General features: G+C 46.9%; 1 protein-coding gene across 1 annotated transcript in view; it reads left to right on the top strand.

Annotated features, from left to right (window-relative positions):
• The first annotated feature begins 4417 nt into the window (after window positions 1-4417).
• ST6GAL1 (ST6 beta-galactosamide alpha-2,6-sialyltranferase 1) overlaps window positions 4418-20435 on the top strand; it is a 142711-nt gene continuing 126693 nt past the window's right edge. The window contains exon 1 of the mRNA XM_011964355.1: window positions 4418-4899. The gene's annotated coding sequence lies outside the window, so the exon portion shown is untranslated. The remainder of the gene's footprint in view (window positions 4900-20435) is intronic.

The following is a 20435-nucleotide window of genomic DNA, read 5'->3' as shown; positions in this document are numbered from 1 at the left end:
TGTGGCTGTGATCCTTTCATGAGACCTATTCCTAGTTTCCAGCCCCTGCATTCTAACACTCTTCTTTTCTGCCCCCACTCTGCTTTATCAGCCCATCTGTGCAGGTCTGCCGCACAGCAATCAGCAGGAGCCATCCCTGTGCGCTTAAATTAGAGATGCTGTTATTCTCTCTCTCTCTCTCTTTTAGTAAAGCAAAGGAATTCATTTCTTACAGTTATGGAGGCTGAGAAGTCCAAGGTCAATGGACTGTATCTGGTGAGAGCTTTCATGCAGGTGGGGAGTCTGCAGAGTTCCATAGTGGCACAGGGCATCACACGGCAAGGGGGCTGAGCATGCTGCTATTTTCTTTCTACTTTTAAACTTGAGTTCTACAGACTTACTAGACTAGCTGTGTGTATATATATAGTCATTATCCATAAGGCTAGAAGCATTGAAAGCCAACATGGTGGGCACAGGCAAACCTCAGTTCTTTTAGGCCCCTGAACCTATCCTCATATGAGACAACATGTACTGAAGAGGAGACCTGACATGAAGAGGAGAGCTGTGAGGTTTATTTGAGGAACTTGATGAGCGTCTGTAGTGGGTGGGGAAGAAAGATTTGGGAGGACATTTTCAATTGCTTACTGTCTTTTTTTTTCCCCCCCATGAAACATCACCTCCAATTCAAAAGTGTTATGAACGTATTATTTGCAGGTGGATTGTTGTAAATGAAAATTATGTGTAAGGCATTATGTGTATTAATCCTTAAGCTGTCTGAAATGATGACTGCACAATGTATTACCTAAAAATATTATATATTGGCTAAGGTTGAGGTCAAGGGTTGGGGGAGGAATGGGGGATGTGTTAGTCTGTTTGGGCTGCTATAACAAAAACACCATAAATCGAATGGCTTGTAAACAACAGGAGTTTATTGCTTATGGTTCTGGAGGCTGGTAAGTCTGACATTAAAATGATGACAGACTTGGTGTTTAGAGAAGGCTCAGTCTCCTGGTCATAAGTGGTACCTTCTAGCTGCATGCTCACATATTGGAAGGGGCTAGCTAGCTCTCTGGAGTCTCTTTTATTTTTTTTTTTAACATATATATATTTATTTATTTATTTTTGAGACAGAGTCTTGCTCTGCTTGCCTAGGCTGGAGTGCAGTGGCATGATCTTGGCTCACTGCAACCTCTGCCTTCCAGGTTCAAGAAATTCTCCTGCCTCAGAGTCCTGAGTACCTGGGACTATAGGCAAGTGCCATCACGCCCAGCTAAGTTTTTGTATTTTTAGTAGAGATGAAGTTTTGCCATGTTGACCAGGCTAGTCTTGAACTCCTGACCTCAGGTGATCCGCCCTTTTCAATTCCCCAAAATGCTGAGATTACAGGTGTGAGCCACCATCCCTGGCCTGGGTCTCTTTTATAAGGGTGCTAGTTCCACTCGTGAGGGCTCTGCCTCATAACCTAATTACCTCCCCCAAACACCCCACCTCCTACTACCATCATCTTGGGGGTTAGGAATTCATTGTACGAATTTTGGGGGATACAACATTCAGACCATAGCAGGAAGGTGTGGGTGGAGGGCCCAGAACTGAGATACTGTCCAGAGGGAAAGTGGGTATCTGTACTCCTCAAAAAAACCGAAACCAACCAGTCAAGGCAGGGACCCCAGAGACGATGGGAGGAGAAGCCTCACATGTATAGACTGGGGAGGACCGGATCATCTCCAAAGTAATGCCCCAGCCTCTGCCTCTCATTTATAGGTCAGAGGGTCCCCACTGATGAGAGAGAACCTCAGTGGAGGCTGCTCCACAATGGTTCCCATCCTGGAATTTTACCAGGAGCACCCCTGCTTGCCCACTCATCTGTCTCAGAGGTCCAGGAAATTTTCGCACCTGTCATATCATCTGTGCTTATCTCAGTGTTGAGATAACCTTTTCCCTTGTTTTCTCCTTAATTTGATTTTCCAGTTCTCTGGAAAAGAGAACTGTGGAATGGGGACTGGACAATCTTTGAAAGAGCCTCTCCTGCTTTTGTTCTTAGTTTTTTCTGTTTTTTTGAGATGGAGTCTCGCTCTGTTGCCCAGGCTGGAGTGCAGCGGTGCGATCTCAGCTCACTGCAAGCTCTGTCTCCTGGGTTCACGCCATTCTCCTGCCTCAGCCTCCCGAGCAGCTGGGACTATAGGTGCCTGCCACCATGCCTGGCTAATTTTTTGTGTGTTTTTAGCAGAGACAGGGGTTCACTGTGCTAGCCAGGATGGTCTCGATCTCCTGACCTCATGATCTGCCCGCCTTGGCCTCCCAAAATGCTGGAATTACAGACGTGAGCCACTACGCCTGGCTGTTCTTAGTTCTTAAGTAGTGTTGACACATGGGAGATGACGAAGGAGATGATTAAGGCTTTCAAAGAATGTGGAAGAATGTGTCAAATTCTCTCTTCACTTCCTAGATGACTTTAGTTTCCTAATCCATAAAATAGGACAAAGACCATTACTTATCTGATGAAAAGGAGAGACAGTGTAATAAGCAAGGTGCTTTGAATACTGTATTACTCCATTTTCACACTACTGAGAAAATTACAAATTACCTGAGACTGGGTAATTTATAAACAAAAGAAGTTTAATTGACTCACAGTTCCGCATGGCTGAGGAGGCCTCAGGAAATTTATAATCATGGTGGAAGCTGGGGGGAAGCAGGGCACATCGTACATGGTGGCAGGTGAGAGAGAGGATACAGGGGAGATGCCAGACACTTATCAAACAACCAGATCACGTGAGAACTCCCTATCGCAAGAACATCATGGAGTAACCGCCCCCATGATCCAATCACCTCCCATGAGGTCCCTCCCCTGACACATGTGGATTACAATTCAAGATGAGATTTTTGGGTGGCGACACAGAGTCAAACCATATCAGATCTCCAAATGGTAGCTATTATTTAGATGTCCTTTTCTTCTGTCTTGACACAGTCACTGACACAGTTCAGGCTCTTATTATATCTCCACTGATGTCAACTTCCAATCTAGTCTCTTGCATTCTCTGCTTCTGCCATCTATTTTCCAGTGTGGTGCCAGAGGAATCCTTGTAAAATACAAAGATGCATGTCATGCTACTGCACAGAATCTTTTAATAGCCTCCTTTTTTTTCTTTCCCTTTTCAGAATAGGGCCTAAAATCTTCAATGTAGCATCTTTCCAGAAATAGTCTTCTGAACTTGTCTGCTTCTGTTCATTCACTCATACATACATTTTACTGTTAGGAGCACCTTCTATATGCCGAACACTGAGCTAAGTGTTTCACACAGGTCATTTCACATAATCCTGAAAACAATGCTTTCCTTAATATCTCCATTTTGCAGAAGAGGAAAGGGAGGCTCACAGGATGTGGAACTCACCCAAGAAGGCACAGTTAGTTGGTTATAAAGATTTGAATTCACTCTGGCTGGCACTCCCTTCAACTGGAGCTCTTTCTACTGAGCAAAAATGTCTCAGGGGCAGTAGGGAAGGGAATGACAGCATCAGCAGAAGGGAGCCAGGATCAGGACAGGGAGGAAGCAGTGTTTGGAAGAAGGGTGCTGGGGACGGGGTGCGGATGTAACTTCCCTTTCCAAGGTTGGTGATGGGGAGTAGGCACCTCATTTGGAGACAGAACTTTGGGCCTGGGCTTCAGGCACTTTAAGTGTGCACTGGACTTTGTGTTCCCAGGGGACCCCCAAACATTTCAGTACCTCCTTCCTTTCCCCCTTCCCACCCAGCACACAGCCTGGTGCCTAGAGTGCACTCAGTAGACAACTGGGATATGACTATTGCCTCTGGTAGTCACATCCTCTCTTTCGGCTATGGAAGGCTGCAGTCGAGGCCTTAAAGGCCCCTCCCGCCCTTCTGTTGGGCAGTTTTTCTGTCTTAGGGAAATCGCCGTGGGGCTATCGGGGATGGTCAGTACGCAGCTTGGTTAATCCTCTTTCCTTCCCCAGCAGCCCCACCGTCGTCCGGGTGAAAAGAAAGAACCACGCTCCCTTCACCATCCAGGCTGAGGCTTCGGTCTTTCAGCTTGCAGCTTGGGGTGGAAGCCTCTGGGTGCAGGGGTTCGAGGGCGCTCCTCGCCCTCTGTATTTGCCATTTGAGAGCGCCTAGTACGAGCCATGCCCCAGTGTTGGGAGGTTAATGCCAAACGCAGTGAAAGATTTTGTTCTTTCCTATTCTAGATAAGAGGAATACGAGTCTTCAGAGAGGTTAAGTGACTTCCTCAGGGTCTCGCAGTCAGCCGGTAGCAGAGACCGGGTGTATAGTGCCCGCATATTAGGACCAAAAGCCCGACACTGCTAAATTCACCCCTCGCGGCCAAGCGGGCAAGAGGCATTTAGGGGTCTTTGCGCAGCCGCGTAGCCCCTCCCACTTGGTCCTCGATCCACCCTCCTTGAGGGCAGGCAGGATTGTGGCATCACCCGGTGCCTTCATCAGGAATCTTTAACCCCAAGCCCGCTCGCTAGCGACCTCCAGGCCGGTTCGGTGCGCGGTGTGGCCAGTGGCGAGAGGTGGAGTGGGGGCGGAGACCGACCCAGTCTTCGCAACTCTATTTGCATACGGAGGCGACTCGCTTCCTTCCCGCCCCTCCGCCGCGCTCTTCCTTCCTTCTCCCGTCCCTTCCAGTCTGCGTCTTCTGTCCCCCGTTCCTCCCCAGCGGACCCCTCCTCCGAGACTCCCTCGTGGGGTTCCCAGCTCCCGGGCGCTCCTGCCCTTGCCGAGCGCGGTTTCTGGAGTCACCTGGGGGAGGGGAGTCCTGGGCAGGGCCGGGCTGGGGAAGACGCCTGGGGCACTGCCCGGCGCTAACAAAGGGAGCCGGTACCGACCGGCGTGGGCGCGGAGCGGGCGGCCGCCACTGAGCGGGCTGAGCAACCGCAGCCTCCGCGGCCGAGAGTGCAGCGAGTGAGTAGGGGGTGCGGTGGGCGGCGGCGCGGCCCGGGCTCTCCCGGGAGGAGTGTGATGCAAAGGGGCGCGGGAGGATAGCGGAGCCGCGGGGCCCGTGGCGCGCCTAGGGCGCAGGGAATCTCTCTCCAGCGCCGCCTCAGTTGCCTTGGCTCCGGGGCTGGCCGCCTTTTGGCTGGGGGTGTGTGTATATTTGTCCGGGCCAAAGGGCCACCCAGGTTTCTCTGTGGCTCCGCGAGCCTGCGGATCCACAACAAACCCACGTGCGCGCAGCCCCGGGGAACACCGATTTCTCCACCGCCCCGTCAGTGTGGGGGGTGGGGGGGCGGTGGGGAGGGGCGGTGCGCCTCGCAGAGTCCGGGTTCCTTCAAATCCTGCCTTCTGGGTTTACGGATCGACAAATTGGGGCCCGCGGCAGCGGAGGGGGCACAGGCACCATAACAAACCCACGTGCGCCCTGCCCAGAGATCTGGACGCACCGCAAACCCTTTGGGGCTGCCCTGCGGTGCCGGGCCATTGTCTCAGCCTAGGGGGAGGGAGTGGCTCTAGAGGCGCCACTTGCTGGAGGAGGGCGAGAGAGACATTTAAAAGGTACCGCTTGGGCATCAGACTAAACTGCCAGACTTAAAAGGGAAATCAAAACAAGAAAGCAGCTACAAAAACGTTACTCCAGGCTGAGAGTCGGTCCCCGGCCGTGGCGCATTCGTTTGGGTGAAGTGGGCCACCCCTCACCTTCACCTCCTGGAGGGCTCTTAGAGATGTGGGTTGGGTTAAGGGTCTAAGGGTGCCCCTCAAAAAAAAAAAAACATAGTGCTGGGCGCACTATTGTTCCGGCACTCTGGCGACTGCGTCTGTGGGGGATATTTTGGGCGCCTCCTCAGCCTTCGGGAAGAATGGTGAATGTTCGCGTCGCCCAGTGCGGTCTTGTGCTTTACCTCTGAGGCCCGTGTCCGTGTGCCCAGACACCCCAGATGTCACTAGCCCCTTTTGGCTTGTTATGCATTTTCGCAAGCAAGGCCAGCCGAGACCTCATGTTCTAGCTGGGGACATGCAATTTTCAGTTCTGAGTTTATTTGAAAGAAATTCCGAGACCCGGAAAGAGAGGACTCTTGTTTGTTTTGCTTTTTCTTTACTTACATATGCTCAGCTCAGCTTTGCAAATGTTAATCAGACACGATCTGCAGCAGGGAGATGGTTTCGGGGTGAATTGGTCTCTGAGGCGATGGTGTTGGTGCAGGTTGTGGGCGTGCAGTGTGAGCAGGAATGGAGGCGCCGCCACCCCAGTGTGTGCCTGCTGCCTCACCTTGGCTAGTGTGGCTGAAGATTAACCTGTTCCCGGAGTGGGGGGGGGGGACCTGGAGAGCCTCCAATCCTATTGCACTGTTACTGAAAGGGTCTAGAGAGCATCTAGGGAGCCTTCTTATTTTACAGGCAGGAAGCTGAGGCCGGGGAGTTCAGCCACTTGTCCAAGTTTAAACCGGGTGAAACGGGCCACAGAGAGAACACTGAGTGTGGGTCTCCCAACTCCCACTGCATCGCCCTGCCGGCAACTAAAGGCAAAACCGGGATTCTGTGGTTGGCTTAAAAGGCAGTGGCCTTAGGCAGAATAGGGTTAAACAAAGAGTAATTCAAATCGAAAGCTGCACCCTTCCATTATCCCTTTCAAGAGTTCTTTATTCTGTTGAGAAAAAATAGATTTAGTCGTTCCTTACTCTCCTTCTAGCCTTTCAAAAGCTTAGTTATTTTTCTCTCCTGGCTGCCCCTTCCCCTCACATTGGAATAAGGCCAGCTACGGAGACTCCGATGTTTTGCCTCTCATCCTTGTGCCAGGAGGCCTTTGTTTGGGCAAAAGCATGGGCTGTTGACATCAGCCGCACGGGGAGAAAGTGTCTCTTAGAAAGCTACTCCTGAGTCACTTGTGACAGCATTGTTTCCATTGATTTTATTAAAGTTACTTTTTTTTTTTTTTTTAATGAGAGTCCCATGGAAGTAGCTGCTTATTTTTGTATTTGGCAGAGAAGTAGGAAAACCAAAACAACACGGAGAAGCCGGATTTCCCCAAAGTTAACATGTTGTTTTGCACTGTCCCTGTTATCTCCTAGTTGCACTTGTTTCTTTTCCTTAGAGTTTCCAGGGTGTCATGATGATTCTGGTAGCATCAGGAGGCAGCCAAATGCCTAGGCAGATAGGGGCGGGGGGTACCCGGTGAAACCCCCACCTCCAGGCCAAAGACAGTTTAAAGCCTGAAAGCCAAGCTCCAAGTGAAATCCTCAGACCAGAGTGTGAACTTCTGTTTGACATGCTTTCCCCTAATTGAGCCCTACTTTTCACCTATTTTACATATACCTACCCTTTCCTAACTGACTTTCTACACTGCCGTGCCCACCTTTGAGTGATGTCTTTGCTTTAATCTTTTTTGCATACTCACAAACCCGGTCAGCATGCATTCCCCATTCTGAGTCCATAAAAGTCCCTTGACCCAGCCACACTGGGGAGCTTTTCCGTCTTCAGGTAGAGGACCAACCCCGCGTCTCCTCTCTGCTGAAAGCTGTTTTCATCACTCAGTAAAATTCTTCTCTGCTTTCCTCTCCCTTCAATGTGCGGTGTACCCTCATTATTCTTTGGTGTGGTGCAAGAGCTTAGAACCACTGAATGCGGGTACAAGCTATCATACAGTGAGCTGGGACACACTGGCATGGCTCAGCGAAGCACAGGTGGGGCGTTGCTGGCCGGAGGACCAAGAAGAAAAATCCTACATCAATTCCACTTGGCCGTTCGGTAAAGTTTTCTCACCAGGACGCTGACCCTGTAAGGAACTTCAGAAATCATCTGACTGGACCCTTTTACTTTCCCGATGGGAAAACTGAGGCCTAGAGAAGAGAAATTACTTGCCCAGTGATACACAACAATTCACGGTCTACTTTTATTGCCCCTTTTTGCATAAAAGGGAAATTGTTGCATCCAATCAGTTGTTGTTGGTACTCCACAGAAAAGCCAAAGTTATGGTTGTTATAACAACACCCTTTAAGTCAGAGAACCAACTCCTTATGGATTTAAATAGGTTTGGTTATTACGCAAAGCCAGGGATCCCAGTGGTAGGTATGCTGAATATTGCAGTTATCTCTGGGGATCAGCTTTCTTTAGTGTTTGCTAAATGGTTCACTTTACTCTTGTGCTGGGTTTCTCCATGTTTCTCTGTCTTGTGCTTCCCCATTTAGCGGCTGCTTTGTGTGAAATCCTAAGGCAAGAGTCAGTGAGAAGACAGAAGAGAGAGGCGCCACTTAGCTGTTCATGTTACTTAACCTCCTGGGCTCCAGTTTCCTTCTTTGTACAGTGAGAGCCCTCCTTGCCCAGTCTCTGCACAGGCTGTTCCAGCGGAGCGGAAGATGCTCAGGCTTTAGAGCCATAGGAGGGGTTTGGGGTCATCTTCCTGTCTCCAGTATTACTTTAAGACCAGCAGGCTGGGCCGGGCACGGTGGCTTACTCCAGTAATCCCAGCACTTCAGGAGGCCGAGGAGGGAAGAGTTCGAATTCCTTGAGCTCAGGAGTTTGAGCAACAGTGAGACCACCTCCCCCACCGCCATCTCTACAAAAAATAAAAGAACAAAATCAACCAGGCATGGTGGCGCGCTCCTGTGGTCCCAGCTACTTGGGAGGCTGAGACAGGAGAATCGCTGGAGCTTGGGAGGTGGAGGTTGCAGTGAACTGAGATCTCGCCACTGCACTCCAGCCTGGGCGACAGAGCGAGACCCTGTCTCAAAAACAGAAAACGAAACAAAACAAAACAACAGCAGAAAACCAGCAGGCTGCTTCTGCGTTGTGTAAAGTGACGGGAGTAAGGTGTATGAATCTCCTGGGGTTGTTGAGGGCATTAAGTCACATGACACATTCTTGTGACCAGTCAGACCTCTTGGCAGGCTTGAGTGCTTACCAGCTTTCAAAAAAAAATTTTTTTTTTAAACTTTTATTTTGGGTTCAGGGGTACATATGCAGGTTTGTTATACAGGTAAACTTGTGTCATGGGGTTTTGGTGTACAGAGTATTTAGTCACTCAGGTACTAAAACTTGTACCCAGTAATTATTTTCCCTGTTCCCTTTCCTCCTTCCACCCTCCACCCTTCAAGAAGGCCCTGGTGTCTGTTGTTCCCCTCTTTGTGTCGGTGTGTTCTCATTATTTCGCTCCTACTTATAAGTGAGAACATGTGGTATTTGGTTTTCTGCTCCTGTGTTAGTTGGCTAAAGATAATGACCTCCAACTCCATCCGTGTTCCTGCAGAGGATATGATCTCATTCTTTTTTATGGCTGCATAGTATTCCATGGTACGTGTGCACCACATTTTCTTTATCTAGTCTACTGTTGATGGGCATTTAGGTCTTTGCTATTGTGAATAGTGCTGCAGTGAACATATGTGTGCATGTGTCTTTATGGTAGAACAATTTATATTCATTTGGGTATTTACTCAGTAATGGGATTGCTGGGTCAATGGCAGTTCTATTGTTAGTTTTCTGAGGAATCCCCACACTGCTTTCTACAATGGTTGAACTAATTTACACTCCCACCAACAGTGTATCAGCATTACCTTTTCTCTGCAACCTTGCCAGCATCTGTTACTTTTTGACTTTCTGATAATATCCCTTCTGACTGGTGTGAGACCAGCTTTTAAAGTGGTACAGAATGTTAGTGGGAGAATGAACCCATAGGGTAAGCTCGTGGGCTCAGATTAGAAAAACCTCATCTTTCACAAAGAGGTGTAAAGCAAGGCCTGCCAAGCTGTCAAGGGAGGCTTTGAGTAGTTGTGAAGTTTGTGTGACTCTAAGGTGACTAGAACTAGTAAAAAAAAAAAAAAAAAAAAAAATTAAAATCAGAACCTTCACATGTAAGTGAGTAAAATCTCGAGTCATTCTATTTATGTGTTCTGTGTTTACTGACAAACAGGTGCTGGGGGTGGAGGGGGTCTTGTGCTTAACCTGAGATTACAAAGAGCATGGAGACCCATTCTTTGCCCGAGGAAAGCCCAGCCTAGCTCCACCACCCTCGCTTAAAACACTTTTGGCTCTCCCTTAGAAATTGCCCTCAGGAGCCCAGAGAAAATTGATCTAATTTATCTCAGTATTGACCTCTGGGGTCCCCTTCTCTTCATGAATAAAGGCAAGAGCAGGTGGTAAATGACAGAGTAGAAGAGGGAAGGCTTCAGAGAAAATCTGGCCCTCTGGAAATATGAGGACATGGTTGCATTAAAAAAATACAGGAATAATTCATTAATGAAATTCGCAGTAATTGTTCTGGACCATTAGATTCCTGAGAATTTGGACAGGGAGTTAGTTGCTCCGATGTAGTATCAGTCATTTATTCTGTAAGAACTGAATTAGAGGCCAATGAATTTTTTCTTGCTTGTCTGCAGAAAGCTATACGATGGCATTCTGACTCCTATAGATGTATTTTTGATAGACTTATATGTAACAGTAACATTGAGCAGTGCAGTGTCACCATATTAAAATACTGAGATGATTTTCTCAATCATTATTATACTGGAAAGGTCAGGTTAGCCTTCAGAATCAATGTAGTGATTTAATTTTTATTTATTCTGATTATAAAAATAAAGCTAGGGTCCAGGCACAGTGGCTCATGCCTGTGATTTCAGCACTTTGGGAGGCCGAGGCAGCTGGATCACCTGAGGTCAGGAGTTCAAGACAAGCCTGGCCAACGTAGTGAAACCCCATCTCTACTAAAAACACAAAAATCAGCCGGGCATGGTGGGCGGGTGCCTGTAATCTCAGCTACTTTGGAGGCTGAGGCAGGAGAATCGTTTGAACCCGGGAGGCGGAGGTTGCAGTGAGCCAAGATTGCACCACTGCACTCCAGCCTGGGTGACAGAACAAGACTCTGTCTCAAAAAAAAAAAAAAAAGCTTGCCCGTTGAGGATAATTTGGAAAGTTCTGTACAAAAAAGCATAGAGAAACAGAAAAAAATTCCGCTATCCAAAGCCAACCCCTCTTAACAGTTGGCAATTTTCCTTCTTTTTTTTTTAAATGGATTTATTTTTTATAAATGGTTGTGAACATACTGTATGTGCAGTTATGTCTCTTGCCTCCTTGCTTAACTTTCCCATATATACATTTCATGGTTAACATTGCATTAAAGCTGTACCCTTTCATTCATCACCCATATCAACTGTTCAGCTTCTCCAAGGTCGTGTGGACCCCTGGGATCTCATCATTTCAGTGAGGGCCTGTAAAATTTCAGGAGCCTCCAACTGCCTCTGCCTTTCCCACCGTTGTCTCAAGTTTTCAGCCGTCACCCATGGGTTCTTTGGAGGTCTACAGGTACTGGTATTATAGTGGGGAGAGAAGAGGCCTGCACGTGGCCTTGAGTTCTAGTCTGCCCTTGTGACCTTCAAAAACTTAACTTTAATACTCCAGTCTTCATGTCTGTACGTGTCAAATGAGCAACTGCAGTGTCACGTATTAATTTATTCACCGCATATCTGAGTGCCCACTCTAAACCAAAGATAAATAAGAAGAGCTTAGTTTTTTAGAAGCTCGTAGTTCAAAGGAGGAGGCAGGGGTAACAAGAGATTAGTGCAGGATGCCGGCGACAGTGAGGAGGGAGTCACCAATGACTGGAGCAGTGGGAAAGGCTTCCTGCGTGAGGCCACATTAGACAGCCAACCACATCGAACTTTCTCTTACTGTAATTGACACCGTGATTAAAATATCTGTGAAGAGCCAGGTGTGGTGGCTCACTTCCGTAATCCCAGCACTTTGGGAGGCTGAGACAGGCAGATCACCTGAGGTTAGGAGTTCGAGACCAGTCTGGCCAACATGATGAAATCCTGTCTCCACTAAAAATACAAAAAACAGCCAGGCATGGTGGCGGGTGCCTATAATCCCAGCTACTCGGGAGGCTGAGGCAGGAGAATTGCTAGAACCCGGTAGGCAGAGGTTGCAGTGAGCTGAGATCTCACCACTGCACTCCAGACTGGGTGACAGAGCACGACTCTGTCTCAAAATGAAATAAAATAAAATATTTACGAAGAAATCTCTGTTCATTTTCCAGATGATTCCCATAGGATAGTCCTAAAGTTGAGATTACTGGGTTATACTTTAAAGGGTATGACCAGTTTTAAAACTTCATGGATTTAGTTCAATTACCTATAAAGTCTTCAAGTAGCTAAATATATATTGTGGGAATGGGAAAAACTAACAGCACAATGAATTTGGGATTTGCATTCTTGCCTACTATGTACCACCTATGTAGACCTGGGCAAGCTACTTTGGCTTACTAAGCTTCCATTTCCTTCTCTGTAAAATGGGGATAGCAGACCTTATCTCATAGGCAATTATGAGCATTAGATAAAATCATAGGTAAAAGGCCCAGTGCAGTGCCAGGTATACAGGAAGCACTCAGTTAAGTAATAGCTGTTATTGTTATAACTGAGGTTTTCACAAGCCGCACACTTTTGCTCCTGGTATTTTTTCTTACCATGACAGCAGGCTATTGTTTGGCTTTCTGTGCTGAGGGAAGCAGAAAGTTAATTAAAATGGAAACCCCCACCAAGTGACAAGTTGAGAGACAAATGATCACTCACATGATAGGTCAAAAAAAAAAAAAAAGTCTTTTTTATTATGGAAAATTTCAAACATACAAAAGTACAGAGAAGAGTGTAAGGAACCCTATATATCACTTGGCTTCAACTCTGACTGAAACTTGAGGCTGATCTGTAACCCCATCATCAGCCCCAGATTACATGCAAGTGCATCCCAGACATCTTATCAGCCCAGCCATAGCTGTTTCAGTCACATGTCACATGATGCGTGTTTGAGGCACTGAGTTGTGCTGGCTAGGAACCTGTCTCTGCTGCCGCAGTCATGGGAGTGTGTGTGTGTGTGTGTGTAGTGGGGATTGGGAGTTAGGAGAGAGACAGAAAGTCAACCTAGAAACTGTTTTTTTTGTTTGTTTGTTTTGAGACAGGGTCTCGTACTGTCACCCGGGCTGGAGTGCGGTGGGACGATCATGACTCGCTGCAGTCTCTGACCTCCCAGGCACAAGCAATCCTCCTGCCTCAGCCTCCCGAGTAGCTGGGACTACAGGCATGCACCACCACACCCAGTTAATTTTATTTTTATTTTTTGTAGAGATGGGTGTCTCACTGTGTTGCCCAGGCTTGAACTCCCGGGCTCAAGTGATCCTCCTGCCGTGGCCTCCCAAAGTGCTGGGATTACAGGCATGAGCCACCATGCCCAGCCTCCAACCTGGGCACTTCTTAAGTTTTGTTGCCCAAGTAAGGAGGCCTTCCTGTGTCCCGAACAGACAGGGTGGAAGGAGCACTGAATTCGGAGTCAGGAAACCTGATTTCAAATAAGGGCCCCACCCCTTAATGGATGTATGCTTTTAGAAAGTGACTTTTGAATTTCTTGGGGCATATTTGTAAACATTTTGTGAGTATTATATGAGATAATCCATGTGACAGCTGAAGTGGCTCAATAGGAGTTGGACCTAAATCAGACTCGAGCCCAGCCTTCCCTTCCCGAGAGGCAGTCTCCAGATGCAGCTGAGGTCCCTGACTGCCACCTGCGGCCTCACTAGAATGCATTCAGGGAGCGTTGCTGCCGGTCTCTCATGCCGAAGATGTGGTGGTGGCTCAGATGAGCATCTGACTCACACAACGCCCCATGCTTGCAAATCTCCCATCCCCTCTGTTAGTGCCTTCCCTCTGCTTTATGGATGAGGGCAGGGGATCCAGAGAAGGTCCCGGTCCTTGGTAGCAGGCCCTCTCACACCCCTTCTATGGGAAGGCAGGGTCCCCTCTCCACCTCTGACTTTGATGATTCTTCGTCTCCTCTAACTTCCTGTTACACCCAAGTAGGAATTTTTGACTCAAATAAAATCGGAAAGTCGATCTGATTTAGTAATCAAGTCAAAGTCCTCTCCTTAATCCTCTGGGGCACCCATTATTTCAACACCTGGACTGTGACTTGTGGTCTCTGGCTGTTGCTGGCTAGCTATGTGACCTTGGACAAATGCATGCCACCCTGGGTATGCCACCTCGGAGAATCAACGCTCAGCCCTGTGCAGCGCCTTCCAGCTCTGAGATTATCAAATGAAACATACATGTAAGACTGGGAGGCTTCTTCACATAAATAATAAATGAAATGATTTTTTTTTAGAAGATTGAAACGGGGTAAAAAGTTAACCCCTCAGCTTATGCCATTCCTCCCTCATTCCACTTCTCTTTGCAGTGACTACGGTTTGCAGTTTGATGTCTGCCCTTCCAGCTCCTTTGTACACATTTATATAGGTATTTGTGGTTATAGGCAAATACGTTTTTAAAACTCAGTAGATGGATTACAATCAAACTTGTTCAACCCATGGCGTGGGGGCTGCATGTAGCCCAGGATGGCCTTGAGTGCGGCCCAACACAAATTCGTAAACTGTCTTTAAAAATTATGAGGTTTTTTTTGCATTTTTCTTTTTTCTTTAATCTCATCAGCTATCATTAGTGTTAGTGTATTTTATGTGTGGCCCAAGATGGTTCTTCCAGTGTGGCCCAGGGAAGCCAAAAGATTGGACATTCCTGACATTACACGAACCCATTTACAAACTTGCCTTTCCTGACATTACACGAACCCATTTGCAAACTTGCCTTTTTCATTTTACTGTGTGTATTGGAGGTCTTCCCATAACAGTGTTTACTTTTTTTTTCACAGCTGCGTTGCATTCTATATTTTGTATGTGTTTTCCTTACCAATCTTCTGTTGATGAACATTTATGTATTCCCATAAAAATATATTTCTAAGTGTTTTTAGACCTCAAACATTACGGAAAGATAGTTGTAAATGTCAGTGGGTCAAATGAACCTGGTCCATCAAGTTCTGGAAGGGGTGGTGAGAGAGTGGGCGCAGAAACACGGGGGTCTGCACTCTGGAAAGCTGATTGGAAGGGCTCTCAGGAAGCTACCAAGAGGCTGCTTGCATGGAAGGTTATTTTTGGAGGTAGCCTGCCTGGTTTGGTGTCCTCAGCTGCAAGTGCAAAAACTGAGCTGCGTCATCACCTTCCCCTCCCCCTCTCACCATCCTTGGGCCTTCCAAGTTTGTTTCTGTTCTCAGGGTCAGGATCAGGACCTCGTGGGAGAACTGGCACTTCAGTGATAGGGAGGAGAGAGAAGTGAAGAAAAGGAGTGTTTGATCTCAGGCTCTGGAGGAGGAATTGTGATAGTTATATTGTACTTTGTCTGGTTGTTCAAACCTACCTGGAGTGTTATGCTTCCCTGGGTCCCCTCCGGAGAGTGATAAAATGATGCAAACCCAGAAATTGGCTACTTGGAAGACAGTGGCTTAGGACAGCATATTGGAGGTGGGATAAATGTGGAAACTAGGACTTTCTAGTCTGCAGGAGATAAAAATAAGAGGCATCCTTTTCATGTGGAAGAAATCACACTTCATTAGAGGCACACTCAGTGGCTGCTGCAGAGGGGAGAAGCAAGATGGGGGTGGGTGAGGAGGGGAAAGAGTTGCAGGAAGACAAATAAGAACTGACTTAACGGAGCTACCCAACAATGGAACAAGCTATGTCACAAGGGCGCCGCTGCCGTGTTATAAAGTGATCCAAGCAAAAGTTGCAAGTAAACTTATTTGCCATCAGAGGACTTCTGCGTTGCAGAGGGGTTGACGTCAGTGCCCGCGTAGGCCCCCTCCAGCTTTGAGAGTCTGTGACTATGGGGCAAGAAGCAGAAAGGTGCAAACTAGAACTAAAGGGATGGGGCAAGTTATAGACAATGTAATGAAGCAATTTTCACCTGCTCTGAAAAGGTGGAATAAAATGGAAGCCATCAAAGGAGGCTTAAGCCTTGTTTCCCTTGGATCTTGGCAACCCTCTCCCTGTTCTGTCCTTGGCTTCAGCTCCCTTTGGCCTTGTATTCATAAATTATTTCCACCAGAATAGATATATGACATACACTTGACCAGGAAATCTGGCAAGGAAATGACCAGGAAATCTGGTCTGTCAGGAGATGACCAGGAAATCTGGCAACTGGAAAAGAACTACCTGCCCCAGGAGGATGATTGTACATTTTTTTCATTGCAGTCTTTGTAAATCTGCATCCATCTCCTGGTTGATGGAGTCTTCCCCAGCACAGTGCTGAGCTTCCAGCTTTAATTTTAGGAACGCTGTACCCTTTACAACCTCTTGACGGTCCTCTTTGCTGGAATTGAGGGCACCCACCATGTTTAAGGCTGATCCCTTTCCTTCCTGCAAGTGAAGAATAATGTTTTGACTTGAGTCTTAGCCAAGTCTGATGAAGGAAACGTGGCAAAATTTACCATCTTCTGGGCTTTTGCTGTGTGCCTGGCCCTGATTAGGCATGATGTGTGTTCCCTCATCCAACCATCATAGCAAGATCTGCTGTCTCGGTATCATTCGCTCCATTTTGCAAATAAGAAAACCAAGCTTCAGAAAGGGCTAGAAACTCATCCAAAGTTTCACTGCTGCTGAATGGTGAGGCTGGGATTGGGTGTAGTACAGGTTTTTCCACTGCTAATAATTCCTAGTCCTTTGAGTCTGAGATATGGTTAGTCCTTTTGGTTCACTGGGGGCTTCACTGAATAATTTCTCCTTACAGAGTTTTTCTTCCATTTCCTTAAGAACATATTAAAGAGCTCGTGAGCTAGTCATGTGTGACTAGCATGCCTTTTAGATTCAGCATACTTTTGCTCCTTTTTCTTTTTAATAAGAGTTGTTTGGGTCAAGCCTGGTTTGCACTTGCTTTATTTTTTCCTTGCCCTTTAAAGTGGTGATATCTATCTGTACCCATTATCTAGTTCAGACTGGGAATAAGCACACTGTTAGTGAGCATGGCTGTAGGTTGACAGGTACCACTACTTGGCTACCTGAATTAAGCTTGTAAATGGAACTCAGTATCAGCACTGTTAACGGCTTATCTTGTAGTTGTGCTTTAAGGTTCTTAAGCAATTTCTTCTTTTGTAGAATTTATTCAATAATTCAACATTAATTTGGTCATAAAATATTTGTTGAATGTCTGTTATATGCTCAGCATTGGGAATACCTTCATCAAGAACACACATTGTAGATATGTACACACATATTCAGTGTAGCTAGCAGAGCCTTGGAGATTAGTGGCAGACAAATCACCCATATCACCCTCTTCCTCTTTTCTCATAGTGCTTGCTTTGTTCTTTCACTCAACAAACATTGAGTGCCTGCTGCAGGCCATCCACAATGCTCATTTCTATTTTTTTATTTTTAAAAATGTAAAAAATTTATTTATTTTTAAGATAGAGTCTCTTTTGTCCAGGCTAGAGTGCAATGGTATGATCTCAGCTCATTGCAACCTCTACCTCCTGGGTTCAAGCGATTCTCCTGCCTCAGCCTCCCGAGTAGCTGGGATTACAGGGCCCCAACACTACGCCCAACTAATTTTGGTATTTTTAGTAGAGATGGGGTTTCGCCGTGTTGGCCAGGCTGGTCTCAAACTGCTGATCTCAGGTGATCTACCCGCCTCAGCCTCCCAAAGTGCTGGGATCACAGGCGTGAGCCACTGTGCCAGGCCTGCGATGATCATTTTTAGAACATAGACCCAAATAATCCCCATAGTCTGTTCCTTCCAGAGCTTAGTTGAAGGTGGATGTGCACATATTAATTACAATATAGTGTGATAAATGTGATGATTTGGGTGTGCACAGATGATGGGAAGAAGATACAGTGAGTTTGGGAAAGATTTCTGGAAGAGGCAACACACAAGCTGGTCTTAGAAGGTAGGAGCTCTCAGCCTCGGGGAAATGAGCATTTCTGGGGCAGGGGAAGGCTGCAGGAGCAAAGATTTGAGGGTGAGAAACGGCTCATTGTATGTGTCAGGGAAACACTAGCAGGTTGATATTCCTGGAGAGAAATGCATGAGGCATGAAGTGGCGGGAGTTGAGGCTGGAACCATTATATGCATTATTTAATAGAATTTTCATAACACTGTATACACTATTATTATCTCAAATTTTTTTTTTTTTTTTGAGATGGAGTCTTGCTCTGTTACCCAGGCTGGAGTACAGTGGCGCGATCTCGGCTCACTGCAAGCTCTGCCTCCCGGCTTCAAGCCATTCTCCTGTCTCAGCCTCCTGAGTAGCTGGGATTACAGGTACACGCCACCATGCCTGGCTAATTTTTGTATTTTTAGTAGAGACGGAGTTTCACCATATTGGTAAGGCTGGTCTCAAACTCCTGACCTCATGATCCCCCCGCCTCAGCCTCCAAAAGTGCTGGGATTACAGGTGTGAGCCACCATGCCGGCCTATTATCTCAAATTAATAGGTGAGGAAACAAAGGCTGAAGGAGATTCATGACTTGCTCAAAGTCAGACTGTGAGTGTGTTCAGTTGCGTGGACTTGAACATAGGCCTGCTTACCTCTGGAGCCCATGTCTCAGCCTCCACTTCAGTGCCTGCAGAGGCAGGCTGTGAAGGTCTGGCTTGCTGGCTAAGATGATTGTTCCCTCTCTTACTGTTTCAAGGACAGCATCCCTTGCCGAATCCTCTTCTTTCTACCTGCCTCATGGTGTTATCCACCTTTTTGTTAAATTGGGACCAGTGGGTCTGATGTTGACAGCTTTTCTGTAGCTTGGTTCTAGGGTTTACCTTCCTTTTTATCCAGCCAATCATTAATCCATAAATCTTCAAATAAAATCTTTATGTGCCTAACCATGTGTGAAGAGGGAGAAGATTCATCCTGTTTCTCAAAAGCTCCAGGTTCATTTGTGAGCCCAGGTAGTGCCTGCGAATCCTTTAGCTTGGGGGAACCCTTTGGGAACTGGAACAGGAACAATCACAGTTGGTTGGAGGAACATGGGCTAATGGGCCTTGAGCTGTCCCTTTAAGGATGAGTAGGAGTTGCGAAGGTGGAGGGCATAACATATGAGCAAAATTATTGTCTCGCTTAATGGTGAATGGGACCTCTTTTGCCTATTCTCACCATCCTCCAAGATAATTCCTGGGTTAGAGTTGGCTCTTGGGTAGAAGAGGCAGTATGGGGAATTCATTCATGCAAAATCAAGATTATTGAAAACTAATCAGATCCCAAAGACAAGATGATGAAACTACACAGTGAAATAAAAAAGGTAATTACAGAGCCAAGGAAGATATTGAGGATAAAAACAATGTCATTACAGAAAAAGTTAACAGGAAACATAACAGAATCTGTTGAAAATTAAATTGCTAACAGAGAAGGAAGGCTTGAGGAAAATCACAGCCTACGCTGAGAAAAAAGATAAAGCACTTAAATCAAAGATGTAAAGATCATACAAAGGTGGCCCTTCAGAAGGGTCACTGGAGAGGTAATTGGAGAGTCTGCGGAGGCACGCATTGCTTTTGCTCATATTCCATTGGCCAAGACTTAGTCACATAGATAGACACAGCTGGCTGTAAATAACTGTGGGAAAAAGTCTCCAGCTGAGAGGCCATATGCCTTCTTAAAACTCAGATTTGGGGGAAGCTTTCTACTACTGAAAGGAAAACCTGGTTATTGGGATCAACTAGTATCTGCTTTAAGGGAAGTCATGTTGGTGTCACACGTGACTAAGCAGGATTGTAGAGGCCAGGTGAGGTGGCTCATGCCTGAAATCCCAGCACTTTGGGAGGCTGAAGCCTGAGGATCGCTTGAGGCCAGAAGTTTTGAGACCAGCTTGGGCAGCGTATGGAGACCCTAATGAAAATCATTAGCTAGGTATGGGAGTGCGTGCCTGTAGTCCTGGCTACTTGGAAGACTGATGTGGGAGGATCCCTTGCCCATGAGCTCGAGGCTGCAGTGAGCTGTGATTGTGCCACTGTGCTCCGGGCTCGGTGAAAGACCAACACCCTGTCTCTATTTGAAAAAAAAAAATTGTTGTAGAGTTCTGGGACAAAGGCAATGGGACTGAAGAATTTTACACTCAAATTACTTTGCAAGTACCTCAGGCAGACATCCTCACACGTGCAAGAATTTAGGGAATCTAGCGCTGACGAGGCCTTCTCAGGAAACCCACTTGAGGATGAAAAAGATTAATCAACAAACAGGAAGGCATAGTGAAAGGTCAATTGGTGAACTCTTAATCCATTCAAATAGAGAAGCAAAGCTAAGCACGGGCAGGGATGGGCAGTGAGGGCTAAGGAACAGAATGTGAGGAAGTAGAAAGAATATACCAGAAATAGGGGGTTAGGGGAGATGTGAGGAGATGTTAAGTGTTAACTTTAATTAGAAGTGTACCTTTTCTGGCCGGGCGCAGTGGCTCATGCCTGTAATCCCCGCACTTTGGGAGGCCAAGGCGGGTGGATCACTTGAGGTCAGGAGTTCGAGCCCAGCTTGACCAACATGGTGAAACCCCGTCTCTACTAAAAATACAAAAATTAGCTGGGCATGATGGCGGGCGCCTGTAATCCTGGCTACTTGGGGGAGCTGAGGCAGAAGAATGGCTTGAACCCGGGAAGCGGAGGTTGCAGTGAGCTGAGATCACGCCACTCGAGCCTAGGCAACAGAGTGAGATTCCATTTCAAAAAAAA

This window comes from Mandrillus leucophaeus, unplaced genomic scaffold (genome assembly GCF_000951045.1).
Source record: "Mandrillus leucophaeus isolate KB7577 unplaced genomic scaffold, Mleu.le_1.0 Scaffold695, whole genome shotgun sequence".
NCBI classification, from domain to species: Eukaryota; Metazoa; Chordata; class Mammalia; order Primates; family Cercopithecidae; genus Mandrillus; species Mandrillus leucophaeus.
This window is presented reverse-complemented; position numbering and strand designations above follow the sequence as displayed.